At 35.8% G+C, this 15,604-nt stretch overlaps 1 non-coding gene across 1 annotated transcript; it reads right to left on the bottom strand.

The window, feature by feature from the left end:
- Window positions 1–247: 247 nt before the first annotated feature.
- Window positions 248–371, bottom strand: MIR7998 (microRNA MIR7998). Its single transcript, NR_127164.1, has one exon. It is a non-coding gene; the product is annotated as a microRNA MIR7998 (primary transcript).
- Between the last annotated feature and the right edge of the window lie 15,233 nt (window positions 372–15,604).

Here is a 15,604-nt window from a genome sequence, read left to right as displayed (position 1 = left end):
ATAAACCCAGAATTTCAACTTGAATTTCCAAACCATAATCTTCAAAACGAACTTAGGAAATTAAGAATTGCTAAAGTTGCAAGTTAATCTCCAAAGCCAAAAACTAGAGTAAAAGTAATGAAGTCTAACCTCCAAAAATGAGGTTTACATGCCCTATTTATAGAAAAACAAGTTCTAAATAAAAAGGAAACAAAATAAGGAAATAATGTTCTAGCACACGTCTTCGATCTATGACAGTGACCTACGGACTGTGGATTGATCTACGGTCCGTAGGTCCCTTCTGTGACTCAGGACTTTGCCATTCTTTCAACTTCAACAATAGACACCTCCCAGCTTCAATTGACGGATTACAGTCCATAGATCAGTCTACAGTGAGTAGATCATTCTCCGTAGCTTCATACTTAGAATCTTCCAAAATCAGGTACTGGAACCCCTCTCAATCGCATTTGACGGATCAACAATACGGTCCGTAAATCAATCTACGGTCCGTCGTTTACAACTGTGGCTCTACACTTGGTCAAGAATTCCCTGATCTTCCTCCATGCCTTGCTAGTCCATCTACGATCATCATCTATAGAACATGAATGGACCTACGGTCCGTCAATCACATTCGTAGATGGGCTTTTCTGCACATTCTTCAGTTGTGTCTCTCAGTTTTCACGTCGGAACATCTTTCCTGAGTTGCCACGTTCTGGCATAACTAACATGGATCGGTTTCCATGTTTCGGCATAACTAACTTGGATCGGTTGCCACGTTTCGGCAAAACTAACTTGGATCGGTTGCCATATTCCAGCATAACTATGTGATCAGTTGCCACATTCTGACATAATTATTGGATCGGGCACCACGTTCCGGTATGCTAAAAGTTTGGGTTAGCGTTACATGAGAGAACCAATGATTTGCTATAATTGTGTACTGTGAGAAATGGGGAGGTTGCACCTTGTTCGTAAATAATAATCGACATTGTATTTTCCCCGGAAGGCTATAAGGTGATGAGGACATTAATCTTAAATGTTGTTAATATGGTATATTTTGATACAGGCATGTGATTATGTTGTTGTAATGGCAAGGAGTGGGGGTATTGTACGTGTTGTAAGTGCTGAGGTGGATTTCACTTGGAGGAAGGTAATTGTGTTTAAGGGCTAGAAAGTGTGACATAATGTACTATGTGACCGTGGTTGGGTAATGTGACGAGAAAGTAAGGGTATGACATGAGTGGTTAGTTAGAATGTTTGTGGTTGTATTCAGGGACTTTTCCATGTGTTAGAATGGTTAGACTATGATCGAGAACCTAGTAAGTAGGTTGACCGGGAAGGTGGCTAGCAATTAAGCGTACTAGTGTGATTTAGAGGTATTTCGAGTGAGGGTAAAGGTGGAGAAGCGAGTGGTTGTATTGCATGATCTTACTAATTGATTTGTTATGTTACGTGGTGGGCGTCGGGTTGACCGATGATGCCTACCAGTACGTGTGTTTGTACGGATACTACTCTTGCTATGTCATTTTGACATAGTCTGGAAGCATGTTGGTGATGTTTCATTATGTGAAGACGAAGAAATTCTCCAGCAACTTCTATCTTTCCTTCCGCATGGTGGGAGTTGTGTCTTTATTTATTATGTCCAGTTGTACTCTTAGTAGCTCTTGTATATTTTTAGACTAGATCCTTGGGGCTGTGAAATTACTTTGCCAGTCGTAACCAAAGTTGTGTTAAAGTTTTTTACTTATAAAATTTTGTTAGTATATTTTTAATTTCATTTTATTAAATTTTCTGCATGATTTAGTTATGCTGTAAGAGGGTTCTCCTACTTAGGTGGTAGTACGTAGGTTCCTGCACAGCCCGGTGGGTTGGGTCGTGATATATTTTAAGCCTGGCAGCGTATGCATATGTCTATTGTCTAATCAAGAATCATGTATGAGCCATGCAACACGTGGACGTGTCTGTTCAAGAATCATTAGTGTGCTTCTCTCTTGATGAAGTAGATGACACAGTATGTATAGACATATATATATATATATATATATATATATCCTCAAATGGTTGATACTCTTTGATTGATCACCCACTGCAAGATGATACGCTTTTTAACTATTTGCTTTTTGTTTGCAAGGTTGCTCGTGGATCCTGCTGGTAGTGTTTGGCTGATAATAAGTCTGTTCATGTAAGTTCATGTGTCAAACAACGTTATAGTTGTGAAATGCAACACTGGATGCAAGAGCACCCTAATAATATGTGGCTTACTGTGGGACCGTAATAGGTAATTTAAGAAGCTCATAACTTTAAGATGAAGTATGCCCTAGTATTTTTGTCTTTAAAGGTCGATTGAAAAACGGTGCTCAACATTTTGATTATTCTTTAGTTGAAGTGATTAGTGAAGTTGTTTCTTTCTTTTCTTGCTTCCATCACGAAGTTGTTCACTTGTAATCCGTCTAATAAGGAAACTTTCTTTTTTAAAGTAAAGTTTTTTCTGGATAGATGCTTTAACACACAACGCATTCATGTAGATAAATGTTTCAAACAATAATTAATGGGGATTTGAATATAACATGATACTAGATGATGGGCTACTCTAAGCAGTATCCATGTTGTCATGTGAGGGGCATACTCTAAGTAGTATCTGTAGGCTACTAATTCTAGAAATGTGGTCAAATTAATGTGTTGCTTTTCATATTAAAGGGGGACATAGAAGTAGGTGAAATCTCATGATCACATGGTTCTTGGCATTTTTGTTTGAGCATGTTGCTTATGATGTTCTTTAAGTCTCTTTTCTGATGCACTATTAGAGTTCTACATATATTAAGATTTTACAGGTCCAATTCATCAAAGTAGCTTATTTTGGGTGTGACCGTCACATGATGTATTACTAAAAATCATTGCTATCTTTGTGAATATTCAGAGAAACCATTGTATCTGAATTTTTAAGGATAGTTATGTCTTGCCCTCTGGTATTGAACTACATATGGGGGATCTATGTATCATTGTTAGCGAGGCTTGGTCAAGCATCAGGTAGCAGAGCCATAGGGCGCTAAAACTAAAGATCTCAACTACAGTCACATTTCTGACTTGTTCTCGACATGTGGAATTCATTAGCTTGATGTAGTACATGTAGATTTTTAAGCTTCACGAAATCATTGGTACTATGTTTCTGAAGATTATTGCTATTACATTGGTAAGACCTATTAATTTACTCTCAAGCTGGCAAGGACAAAGAATTGACAACAATATGAAATAGTTTTGGAAGATGTTTGATGTGAGAGGGAAATTACTGTTGTTGGGCCACTAATATTCTTTTTGGAGATTTTTGATTCTGTGGTATAAAGGAATTTTCTTATCCTTCCGTTATCTTGTATTTTTCCAGTACCAAGGTACTAAGTCATTAATAAACTTCTTCAGGTATGCATTTTCTGGCAATTATAGTGGTCTTTTCTGAATGACTATGTGGTGGATGTGCAGGAGGCATGTTGGTAAAATACTTGATGAGATGACTGTGAGTTATGAATATTTTTGAGGTTCTCCATTGGAAATTTACCTCCCGAAGGTTGTTGCAGGTTTGAGTTTTACAGTTGGCACAAGCCTTCTTTGCTAACTACTGATTGCTAAGTAGTCCTAGATTCTCTTTCAAGTAGGGATGGGCATTCTGTTCTCCGATTTTTTGGTATTTATGCCCACTCCTACTTTCATGTGACCTTGTGTTAACAGTCAAGTGTTGCATTTATGGAAACAAATTCACCGACCCTAATAATCCCTAACCTTTTAGTTTTCCTTGTGGAACTTCATGTAGGTCATATTTTGTTCTCTCCAGTTTTCACTAACATTTGTGTAATTCATTTATATTTTCAAGTAGTAATATGTGTATAAAATTTCCTGGTTTTATTAGTATGGGTGATCTCGTCATCGGTAGTGATGTCGTGTAGTTTCTTTTTTATTTGCCAAGTGGTTTTTGGTCTAGATGTGTTTGTGATGGGATTTTTTATAATGATCTTTGACATTTTGCGTAAGAGTTGTTCCCTAGCTCGTAATAAGGAGGGTAGTTGGTTGTCTGTTCTAATAGGTTTCCATATCTTTTGAAGATGCTATCTTTTTATGTTTGAGCAAGGGGTGGATTCCTAAAATCACCTGGTTGCTAGGGAAAGTGAACTGCATATAATGATTGATAGAGTGAGATATTGAAAACGTTTTAGCGTGGGGACTAAAAGCACCTGTTCTATTTTTTTGTTAAATTTCTCATTTATCTTCTTACTTAAAGTCTTCTGACGCTAATTACTTTGTTAACATCGGCATGATATTATTTTGATCCTACACTTATGCCTTTTTCCCTTACAAATTCAATGGATAAAATTTAGTGACTTTAGTAATATAAAAGATTACCAAAACAATAGAGGATATACTTGACTAGGGGGTGCAATTATTTTTAAAAAGTTATGTCATCCCAATTTTTTTGGGGATTTTATAATATATAATCAAAATTAGATTTTTAAAAATCAATGCAATCATATCGATTTTTCTTCGATATAGGTACTTTTTGGTTAATTTTCATTTTTTTTTCCTTTTATATCATTTCAAAATACATCATTATTAAAGCATTTCTTTCACAAGTGTTTTCTTGAAGAATCACTTCAAGTATTCACCAAGAAGTCAAGAATTTAAAACCTTGTTGTCGTATGATTTTATCTGAAACTTTTAATAGGAGTCTTTGCATAAATTTGTTGTATAGTTTGATGGAGTATCTATTATAGTATCTTTTAATTTTAAACCTAATTAATTAAAGGCTAACTAAAAAGCAAAACCCCAAAGTCATCCAGTTACCATAGGCCTAGGACCTAGTTTATATTTAGGAAATTTTACACAAATCCCATAGCGTTCAAAGCTAATTAGATTGGAGTGCATGCGGTCAAGCTACTAGTAGGATATGGCTTCCTTTCTATTAGATTGAGCTTGAATACGTAAATCCATGTTGATTTGAATGATTTGGGGTGAGTACCTAGTTGTTCTTTTTTTTCCTACATTAGATATAATGCTTCGGCTTGACTGGCCGTATTTTCAGTTGTAGTACCATGCTAGTTAGAGATTGTATATGTTCCATGTTGTTGTGGATTGATTTGTTGTTGTTACTTGTTATATATTTGAGCATGTTCGGCCTTAGACTAAGATTAGACTAGTTTTGCCTTAGACTTGCGGTAATTATAGACTAATTGCCTTGCTTCTTTTATGACGTCAATTTGGACAGACTAGATCCTTCTAGACTCGAGTAGAGGACTTGAGTCTAATATTATGAGCCTTAGTCTAGGCATTTTCAAAGATTTACAGATATTCTATCCTCTCTCTCTATTTCTGCCGCTACGGTGCATTACCAGAGGTTTTGTGCTATTGCGGCGTCAAAGGATTGGATTTTCTAGGCTTGAAGCCTTTTGGTAATTTTTTTTGAGTGGACGTCGTTCCAGGGTGGCCTGGTATTGGTATTTGAGATACGCTTCGGATTCGACACTCCCCCGGATCACTCTTACTTGCTAGACAGCTTACGCCGATGTGAGTGGACTGGCTTGCTAGGCGGCCTTAATATATGAGACTCATTCTGAGTTGACACACCTCCATGTCACCCGTGCTAGCTAGGCAGCTTATGTCCCTGGGAGTGGATTGGCTGGGTGGGAGTTGATTGGATTGTTAAGTATTTGAGGTTACTTGGGTTGGGAGCCCGACTTTTGGTTCATGGTACTCTTCTCTCAGTAGACTTAGCTATTGTGTACCTGTCGGGCTTATGGGGTCTAGTTAGGTTTAGTTTGGTTATACTTTGATTTACTTTTGATATGCTCGTGTGCTTCCTTTCTTATCCGCTTTGACCTTAGTTTGTGTCTAGATTCTATCTTTTCATATTGTTTTTACCTTTCTTGCTCAGTCGACCTATAATACTTATTGATTACCTTTGTTTTATTACTCATACTACACTCTACATTTATTTCGTGATGCAGCTCCTAGTACCAGCTACTGACGGTGATTGTTGGTGCCATCTTCAATAACTTTTGGGATTAGAGACGTGGGTGAGCACTTTCCGTCTTGGATCAACCTCTCTCCTTGTGTACATATTTAGGTAGTTTTCTTACTTTTGAGACGGCTTGTTTGTGGTCCACTTTTGGGACATGTTCGTTCATGTTAGACAACTCTGTACTTGTGACTTAGAGGTTCTGGGAGTGATCGTTTGTATATAGTTTTTGGTTGGCTTCCACTTATGTCTCGTTTTGTTGTTTTAAGTGTTATTTATGTTAGTTCTACCCTTATACAAATTATTTGTCGTTCTAGGCTATGGGTTTGCTTACCTATTGATGGATTATAGCAGGTGTAGTGCCATCGTGACTAGAGGAATCGAGTCGTGACACCTCCCATTATCCCCATTACTTGCCATTTCATCCTATGGATCGGCTTACCCACCGGCGGGTGTTTGTAGGTTCCATTATTACTCGAGTTTTCAGATCGTGACATATTTTCTTCATTTTTAATTTTTTTTATTTATACGATACATTTCTTAACTTTCCTTTTTATATTCACAATTTAACTCAAAAATAAATTCAATTCGATAGACAGTAAGTTATTAATGCAAAAAAAATTAAATTTGTGAAGATAGATACTATGCAGGTGCTGGAAAAAAAGAGTAGAAAGTGAGTTTTAAAAAAATATATTGATGAATAAAATAATATGTCGCAATGATTGAGATTACAAATTTTTTTAAAGCAAGCATATGGAATATTACTTCTCTAAATCATGAATTAGACTGTAGATATATACAAATTTATTATAAATTGTTGTAGATTTTATATAGTCATGTTGTCAATTGCATTAGAACAAAAAAGGAAAATAAATAAATAAATAAAAACGTAAAGAAAATAATTAAGCTACTAAAAGATAGTGCAAAACTTGGTAAGCAAATCTAAGATGGAGTCTTGTGCAACAAGATAGACTCAAATATTTGTTTAAATAATAATTAGAAAGTGCTCTCTTCAATTTTCTTGCTCATTTATTTAAGTTTTCTGTTTTCCTTTCAACAAAAAGCTCCTAAAACAATCAATTGTTATCAATTATTTTCCTTGGATGAATCAATGGAGGTACAAAATAGCGAATTTTCTGAAAAAATCAGAACTCTGCTGGTTGATGATGATGACAGTTGCCTTCTCATTATTGCTACTTTACTCAAGCAGTCCAAATTCGAAGGTATTTAAATTCTCTTTTTCATTTTTAAAAGTTTTGTGAGTGTTACGATCCAAAATATAGGATTGTGATGATAACTATCTCATTTCAAAGTAGGGTACTTTTTGTGTTCTTTACATGTTACCATTTTTTTATTTGAGATTTATGTAGATCTAGATTTATATAACATGATACCTTGAAATGAAGGGCTTTTTGAATTAGAGCATTAGTGAAAACTATTCATGAAACCTTGAAATGAAGGGCTTCTTGAATTAGAGCATTAGTGAAAACAATTCATGATAACCCCTAACTAGAGATCAAACCCACCAGACAAGAAACTCAATTATGCACTGTTGCTGAGTCGTCGAAGTTACCCACTAAGGAATTCGTGGAATTTCTGTGGATTGCGTTGGGGGAAACCTACCAAAGCTAGGCAGATAGATAGACTCCTTTCCCGCTGCTAAGGGAGAGCAAGAAAGAAAACCAAATGATTGTTTTTTAACCAGCGTCCTCTTTTGGGTACGGAACCAATTTGAGACCTTGGAAAACTTCAAATAGTAAAGTGAAACTATCAATCATATTAATATTACATTTATCTCCACATAGAATTGTTAGAAAATAAATCTATCTGAGAGGCAGAGGTTGACTATAAACTTCATCTCTCTGGACCTCAGGGAGTGTTTCCAGAGCTGAATTGCGCGTGCACTTCTGCCAATGCAAAATCACGTGTGTACTTGGTGTATAACCTCAAGCATCACCAGTCAATTCCTCTTTGGAGCTACCGCTGACTCTACTATTATTACAGGGGTATGGGGTTCTAGCCAAAGAAAGATAAAAAAATCCAAGCTATGAAAAGTACCCTTTTCAACAGTAAATGAGTTTGATGTCTAGGTTGAGGCTCACTCATTGAAGTGTGACTGTAGATCTGGTCTTTCCCAGGAAAGAAAACAGCTTGTGACACACTGACACAAAGATATATATATATTTCATTAATTAGTTCATTTTATTTCTCCTTTTCCTCGTCGAATTATGTTGGAAATGTTTCTATATGTATTAGCAATAATATATTTTTATACATTTATAATAATTGAATTTGCTTTGTTTCATTCAGTTATGATGGTGAAGAGCGCAAAAGATGCTTTGAGTGTCCTTTGGAGCAGCGACGTTGTTATCACAGAAGTGCACATGCCTGAAATGAACGACTTTCAACTTCAACAAGAGATAGCCAAAGATTTTGGCATTCCTTTTGTTTGTAAGTTTGTAATTTTTTATATTCTTCACAAGACTAGAATTAGTTTCTTATTTATAACTTTTGGCTCCTGAAGATTCAATTAACATATTATATATGAAATAACAACTCACCATAAGAAAATTATCAATGATGATGAAAATAATAAAACATATGTTTAATAGGGATTAGGGTAGAACTTTCAAGCATCTGAATAAGAACTAATTGAACACATTGGAGTTAGCAATAATTATCACTACCCAAGTCCTAAGATTGCTAATAAACAAGGGATAAATAGAATAATTAAGATACAAATATCAAGAACAATCAAAAGAGAAATTGACACTAATTAGAATAACATTTAATTATGACAACCATTTATTATTTATATAGATAGAAATAAGAAAATCATACATGAACCACATATAGCTATTTTGCAATTTAAGAGAGGTTGTATAACACAATTAAATTAAACTTAATTAAAAATAATATAATTATCATAGAACTTCTACAAAAACTCCAATGACTATTTATATCTCCCTTATAACTCATCATAACTAAAAACATAACTCACTATGAAGAACGGTTTGAGTCTTAGCTCAAAAAATTTCTGGGGTGTTACAATATCTCCACCTTGGGATCATTAGTCCTCGAATGATGACTGGACTGGGTATGGAAATGAGTTACTCTTACTAAGGTCTGCGTCTAATGGTCTGTTCTTACTATATTCAAGCTTAACCCATATCCTAATATTCGGATTCTATACTTCTCTATAGGGAATCTCATCCCAAAACTATTACTCTTTACCACCACATCGAGATCATAACAAGAACCACCTAATGTTTAACAACACCACATTCAAGCTTAGTACTCTTAACTACTGTATTTTTTTTTATTAAAGGACCTCTAAAAAGATATCCCCCAAGCTCTTTGTAACTCATTACTATCTTACTCTCAAACACTTCACTCGATTTCTCATCTCGCCATCTCCCCCTTAGGTCTAAAGCCAACACTTGAAATCTATGAATCTATACCACATTAACAACTCAATTATGCTATCTAGGCACACATGGAAAATTATAACTTAATTGGAACCTCATCGAGTAACATATCGTCTTGGTACACATCATAATGCTCTTGTTACTTAGCCACACTTCACTATCCTTATGTAAAGCTTAGGATCTCTCACTTGTACCATTCATCTTTCATTGCAGCTAACATCTTAATTCCTCGCCTACTCTATGTCAAGCCTACTAGATCAAATCCCAAGACTGACGTCATCACCCTCATGTTGCCATTCTTTAGATCATGACACTTATCTCAAATTCAAGCTTAATGTTTATTACTAACCCCGAATATCAATATGATTGCTCACCTACTATACAAACTCACCACTACTATGCACAACTTTTAGAAACACTCGTCCACTAGGACCTTATGACAAGTATTTAATCCTCACCTCTTAGTCTTCATACTTACAATTACTATCACCTTCGACTTCACAACATAGGTACTATTCACGCATTCACTATATATCAATGCCTAATTAGTTCTATTACACTTTGAAAATTATAGGCTCTCCCTCAAAATCATAAGTCTAACTTAGATCTATTACCTCATGAATACTTTTTCTCTTCTATTCACCACTTACAATTAGTCATTTCCTACATAATGCACTTCATCACCAACTCTTTTCTTGCTACAACACACTCTACCTCCTATGATGGAATTTTTTACAACTCATCACTTCTTAGTCTACCCATAAGGGAAAAATCCTCATTACTAACTTACTAGGTACATGACTACAGTAACATAGCTTCTCAGAATACCATCTCCCTTACTTAGATTACTAAACCTCTACATATTTTCCTCGAACTCTGGGCTCTTTCACTACTACTGCTCATGATCTCAAAATTCATGTGACCCTTCAGGGTGAAAATACCACCCAAGCTCTAAACATACTTCCTGATAAGGATCTCAGCTGAAACATGGCTTAAGGAAATTAGTACAACTCACTTTTAGCTCAAACGCACGATTCAAATGAATATGGGTGCCTTACTCTAAAACTTTACACTTAACTTACTCTTGGACTTCTCTTAAGCCCCTCTAGAGTTTCATGACTTTCTCAAAACTCTTGCTAAGAACAACTCATCGACAAAGAACTGACTCTGGTTTTTAACCACCTCTAGTGTGATGGGTAGTCGAAGGAATAGGAGAACACACGAGTTAGAATAAGTCTCTACGACATAGCTCTATTGCACGATTAAGAGTATGAAAGAAGGGAAACTTTTCTTAAATGTCTGTAGTCCTCATTTATAGAAGTGGGGACCTAACAACCATAAATAAGATCCTATTGACATGGCTTCATGGACACCCTAGGACACTTAAACTCTGTTCTCTGATACCAAGTTTGTCACGACCAGAGCCTACGCCCTGGATGTGGCCCGCACTCGATAACCATTGCTGGTCCCCAAGCGAACCCTCATCCTGGCTAACTACAAGCGGAAAACTCATTCAAGCATTCAAAAGCTTAAAAATGGAATAAAATTCAATAAACTCAAATAGAAAGCTTTAACTCAAAAGAAAACTCCAAATAAAACAAATTATTCAACTCGCCATAAAATAGGCAACTTAAGTCTTTAAAACATTTAATAAAATAAATGATGCAGACTTCTCAACTAGACTGACTATCTATGAAGCCTCTAACTGATAAAGATGGAAGTCGGGACAAGACCCACGACCTCCGAAAAACTGATATAATTGAAAGGTAAATGAAATCCTCTAGAAGCAAGGAGGCTCACCAGAGCTAACTCGAACTCTCTGATGTATCAACGAAGCTCATGTTGATGATCCTAAATACTTGTGTCTGCATCATGAAATGATGCAGGCCAAATGGCTCAGTACGTGGAATGTACGAGTATGTAAGAGGAATTCTAAAACATAAACATAAGCTTTAAACTTGATAAAAGGAAACATACTTACCTCTTCTCAAACTTACTCAACTCAGAAGTACTCAAGGATAAGATACTCAACTCAAAGATATGTTATTCGACTCTGGGTACTCAACTCTGGATACTCAACTCCATATGACTAAACTCATTTCAATATAAAGCAATTTACAATAAGTGCAATATAAAGAAACAAATTGTTTAAAAACATGTTGAAAACTCTGTGTATATGCAAGGATACAACATAACTCTGAAATGTATGTAAAAATACAATAACTTCTGTGGGAGTTTCTCTAACCGAAAATGATCACATAAGAGCTATAGTGATGATACAACGATCTACCTCACGCTGCCAGCGCATCCTATACCCGACCAAAGGTATAGGACCTGAACTGCCTAATGGATCCACTAGTCTATTGTGAAAAGGGTTCATCCAAAAAGTATGACCCTTTTCTACCCATGGTGGCTAGATAGTGTATGGGGGCTGTAAGTTGTCTGAACTTTCCCCCATATCGGTGCTCAATACTACTCCCAAAATATACTAGCTCTTTATGTTTAAAAACATACTTCTTCTCTGATTTGAGGTTAGTTCTCAAAAACTTAGCTCAAAGGTTATCTTGAAAATCTTAGTTTCCTCTCTTGCTTCATTTAGAAATCGATTACTCTTTTTTGAAACTAGCCCGAAGGCTCTTCGGAAATCTTAGTTTTTGTTCTTATTTAAATGTGAAAACATTTTAAACTCTTTCGGGAATAGATAGTCCCCATATACTTTTGAAGAAATGAACTTCAATTTTACTCTTTACTGAACTCAAAACTTAAGTCATAAACAAAAGTTAAAACGTTCGTAAAAGACTTTTTTAAAATATGGTTCATGCCGAATTATGGATATGAACGACTCAATGCAAGGTTTTCAATAACCATAGATAAAACTCAAATACTTGGAACTCAAGAACTTCAATGATACTACTCATTTCAAGAATGCTCAACTCAGAGTTCATGCGGAATTATGAGCATGAACTACTCAACTCAATGGCTCAAAGGTACTTCTCATCGTAAGACTGTTCGACTTATAATATTCATGCGGAATTATGAGCATGAAATATTCAACTCAAGGACTCAAAGATACTTCTCAAAAGAGATTAGGTACTCAACACTTAAAGGCTTAGAACTTGAAGATACCACTTCTCTGAAGGATACTCAACTTACGAAGTTCATGTGAAATTATGGGAATGAAACAATTCGACTCGATGGTCTACATAACTATATGGAACTCATGTATACGACTCTTCTTATTCTCTGACTTACTTCTTCAAAACTTAGTTCAATTCGATAGTTTATCTCAAAGGGATCACAATTGAACTCAAAGGCTTTCTTGAACTCTACTCTTAACTCTATATTGAATGTGAATTATGAATTCAAGAGTTATAGTTCATGATAAGAAAGATTTCATGATGACAAGGTAGACTCATGAATACATTATTGTCACTCTCATACTCACTTGCTCGAGTCTTCTGACAAGTTATTAGAATTTGTAGAAGACTCATCATAAAGGACTTTCTTAGAATGTTCTAAAGAATTCTCAAAAACTTAACTCTTAACTATACCTTGAATGTGATTTATGAATTCAAGGTTGTGATTTATGATAGGAAAGGTCTCATGATGTTTAGGAATGATCTTAGATATTTGAGAAAAGACTGAAAACCAATATTTGAGAGTGGGTCCGCGACACAGAGAGGCTTTTAAAATTTGGTTTCAAAAACGTCTTTTGAGACAGAACACTCTGTGTCAGCTCCGCGATGCGAAACAAAAATTCCCAAATCTGGGAACCTGCCCCGCGACGCGCAACCAACGTCCAATTTCGACCGAAAAAATTTCTTTTTCATTTTCTAACCCCAATTCGCCTAAATTCGATTTTTTTCTCAATCTCTCTTTAGATTTAGATACCCAGCACATGTACACTCGAATGTAACTCTAACCCCTCTATAAATCGACACATTAACCTCAAGAACTCTTCAATATCAGCCCAATTCAAGAACAAAAGCAAATTCATGAATACATAACAAGAACATCAGAGCCTCAACTTTTAGAACGAATTTAAAGCTGAAATTAACATGATTGGCATGTGGGTGAACAAACCCAACACTATGGTAGCTTATATAGCTGAATGAATTATCTTCTTCAAGAACTTGAAGGAAAATCTGGAAAGAAGAACCATAGCCTTAGCTTTTCTTGATTTTTCTTGAGCGTAGAATCTTTGGAGTGAATGAGAGGATTTTGATTTGAGAAAACTCATTTTCTATTCGTTTAGGGAAATTTAGATGACCTCCTAAGGGTTTTTAGGACTAAAATACCCTTAAAGAAATAAATAAAACGAGTTGGGAGTCGGAAAGATCTTTCACCAGGCAGTGAGGTCAATGTTGGCTCCGCGTCGCGGAGCTGCTGCGAGGTTTGCGTGACGTTAGTAAATCCGTCAAAACATTTTACTCAGAGCTCAGAATTTAGAAAACTCGGTGTCATTGGAAAGAGAACTCGAAGGGCATTAGTTTTATATCTTGTAGAACACCTAAATAATCTTGTACCAGGAGTTATAGTTATTTGAAGTTGACCCAAAACTTAAGAAATACTAGGAATGACTTGAACGGTTTTCTCTTAGGTTCTTCTTGGAACTCAAGGTTCAACATCTACTGACCTTAACACTCAAGAAATTTTAAATTCCTTGCAAAAATCTCACTCACTATGAAGAACGGTTTGAGTCTTACCTCAAAAAAATTCTGAGGTGTTACAATATCTCCACCTTGGGATCATTCGTCCTCGAATGACGACTGGACTGGGTATGGTAATGAGTTACTCTTACTAAGGTCTGCGTCTAATGGTCTGTTTTTACTATATTCAAGCTTAATACATATCCTTAAGTTCGGATTCTATACTTCTCTATAGGGAATCTCATCCCAAAACTATTACTCTTTACCACCACATCGGGATCATATCAAGAACCACCTAATGTTTAACAACACCACATTCAAGTTTAGTATTCTTAACAACTCTATTTTATTTAAAAGGACCCCTAAAAAGATATCCCCCAAGCTCTTTGTAACTCATTACTATCTTACTCAAAAACACTTCACTTGATTTCTCATCTCGCCATCTCCCCCTTAAGTCTAAAGCCAACACTTGAAATCTATGAACCTATTACACATTAACAACTCAATTATGCTATCTAGGCACACATGGAAAATTATAACTTAATTGGAACCTCATCGGATAACATATCATCTTGGTACACATCATAATGCTCTTGTTACTCTTGTGACGTAGCCACACTTCACTGTCCTTATGTAAAGGTTAGGATCTATCACTTGTACCATTCATATTTCATTGCAGCTAACATCTCAATTCCTCGCCTACTCTATGTCAAGCCTACCAGATCAAATCCCAAGACTGACATCATCACCCTCATGTTGCCATTCTTTAGATCATGACACTCAGCTCAAATTCAAACTTAATATTTATTACTAACCCCAAATATCAGTATGATTGCTCACCTATTATACAAACTCACCATTACTATGCACAACTTTTAGAAACACTCGTCCACTAGGACCTTATGACAAGTATTTAATCCTCACCTCTTAGTCTTCATACGTACAATTACTATCACCTTCGACTTCGCACCATAAGTACTATTCACTCATTCACTATATATCAATGCCTAATTAGTTCTATTACACTCTGAATTTTATGGGCTCTCCCTCAAAATCATAAGCCTGAGTTAGATCTATAGCCTCATGAATACTCTTTCTCTTCTATTCACTACTTACAGTTAGTCATTTCCTACACAATGACACTTCATGACCAACTCCTTTCTAGCTACTACACACTCTACCTCCTATGATGGAATTTTTTACAACTCATCACTTCTTAGTCTACCCATAAGGGAAAAATCCTCATTACTAACTTACTAGGTACATGACTACAGTAACATAGCTTGTCACAACTACATCTCCCTGACTTAGATTACTAAACCTGTACATACTTTCCTCTAACTCTAGACTCTTTCGCTACTACTGCTCGTGATCTCATAATTCATGTTACCCTTCAGGGTGAAAATAATACCCAAGCTCTAAACATACTTTCTAATAAGGCTCTTAGCTGAAACAATGCTTAAGGAAAAGAATACAACTCACTTTTAGCTCAAACGGACGATTCAAATTAATTTGGGTGCATTACTCTAAAACTTTACACTTAACTTACTCTT

The sequence above is a fragment of the Solanum tuberosum genome, unplaced genomic scaffold, assembly GCF_000226075.1.
Source record: "Solanum tuberosum cultivar DM 1-3 516 R44 unplaced genomic scaffold, SolTub_3.0 scf00006, whole genome shotgun sequence".
Classification (NCBI taxonomy): Eukaryota; Viridiplantae; Streptophyta; class Magnoliopsida; order Solanales; family Solanaceae; genus Solanum; species Solanum tuberosum.
This window is presented reverse-complemented; position numbering and strand designations above follow the sequence as displayed.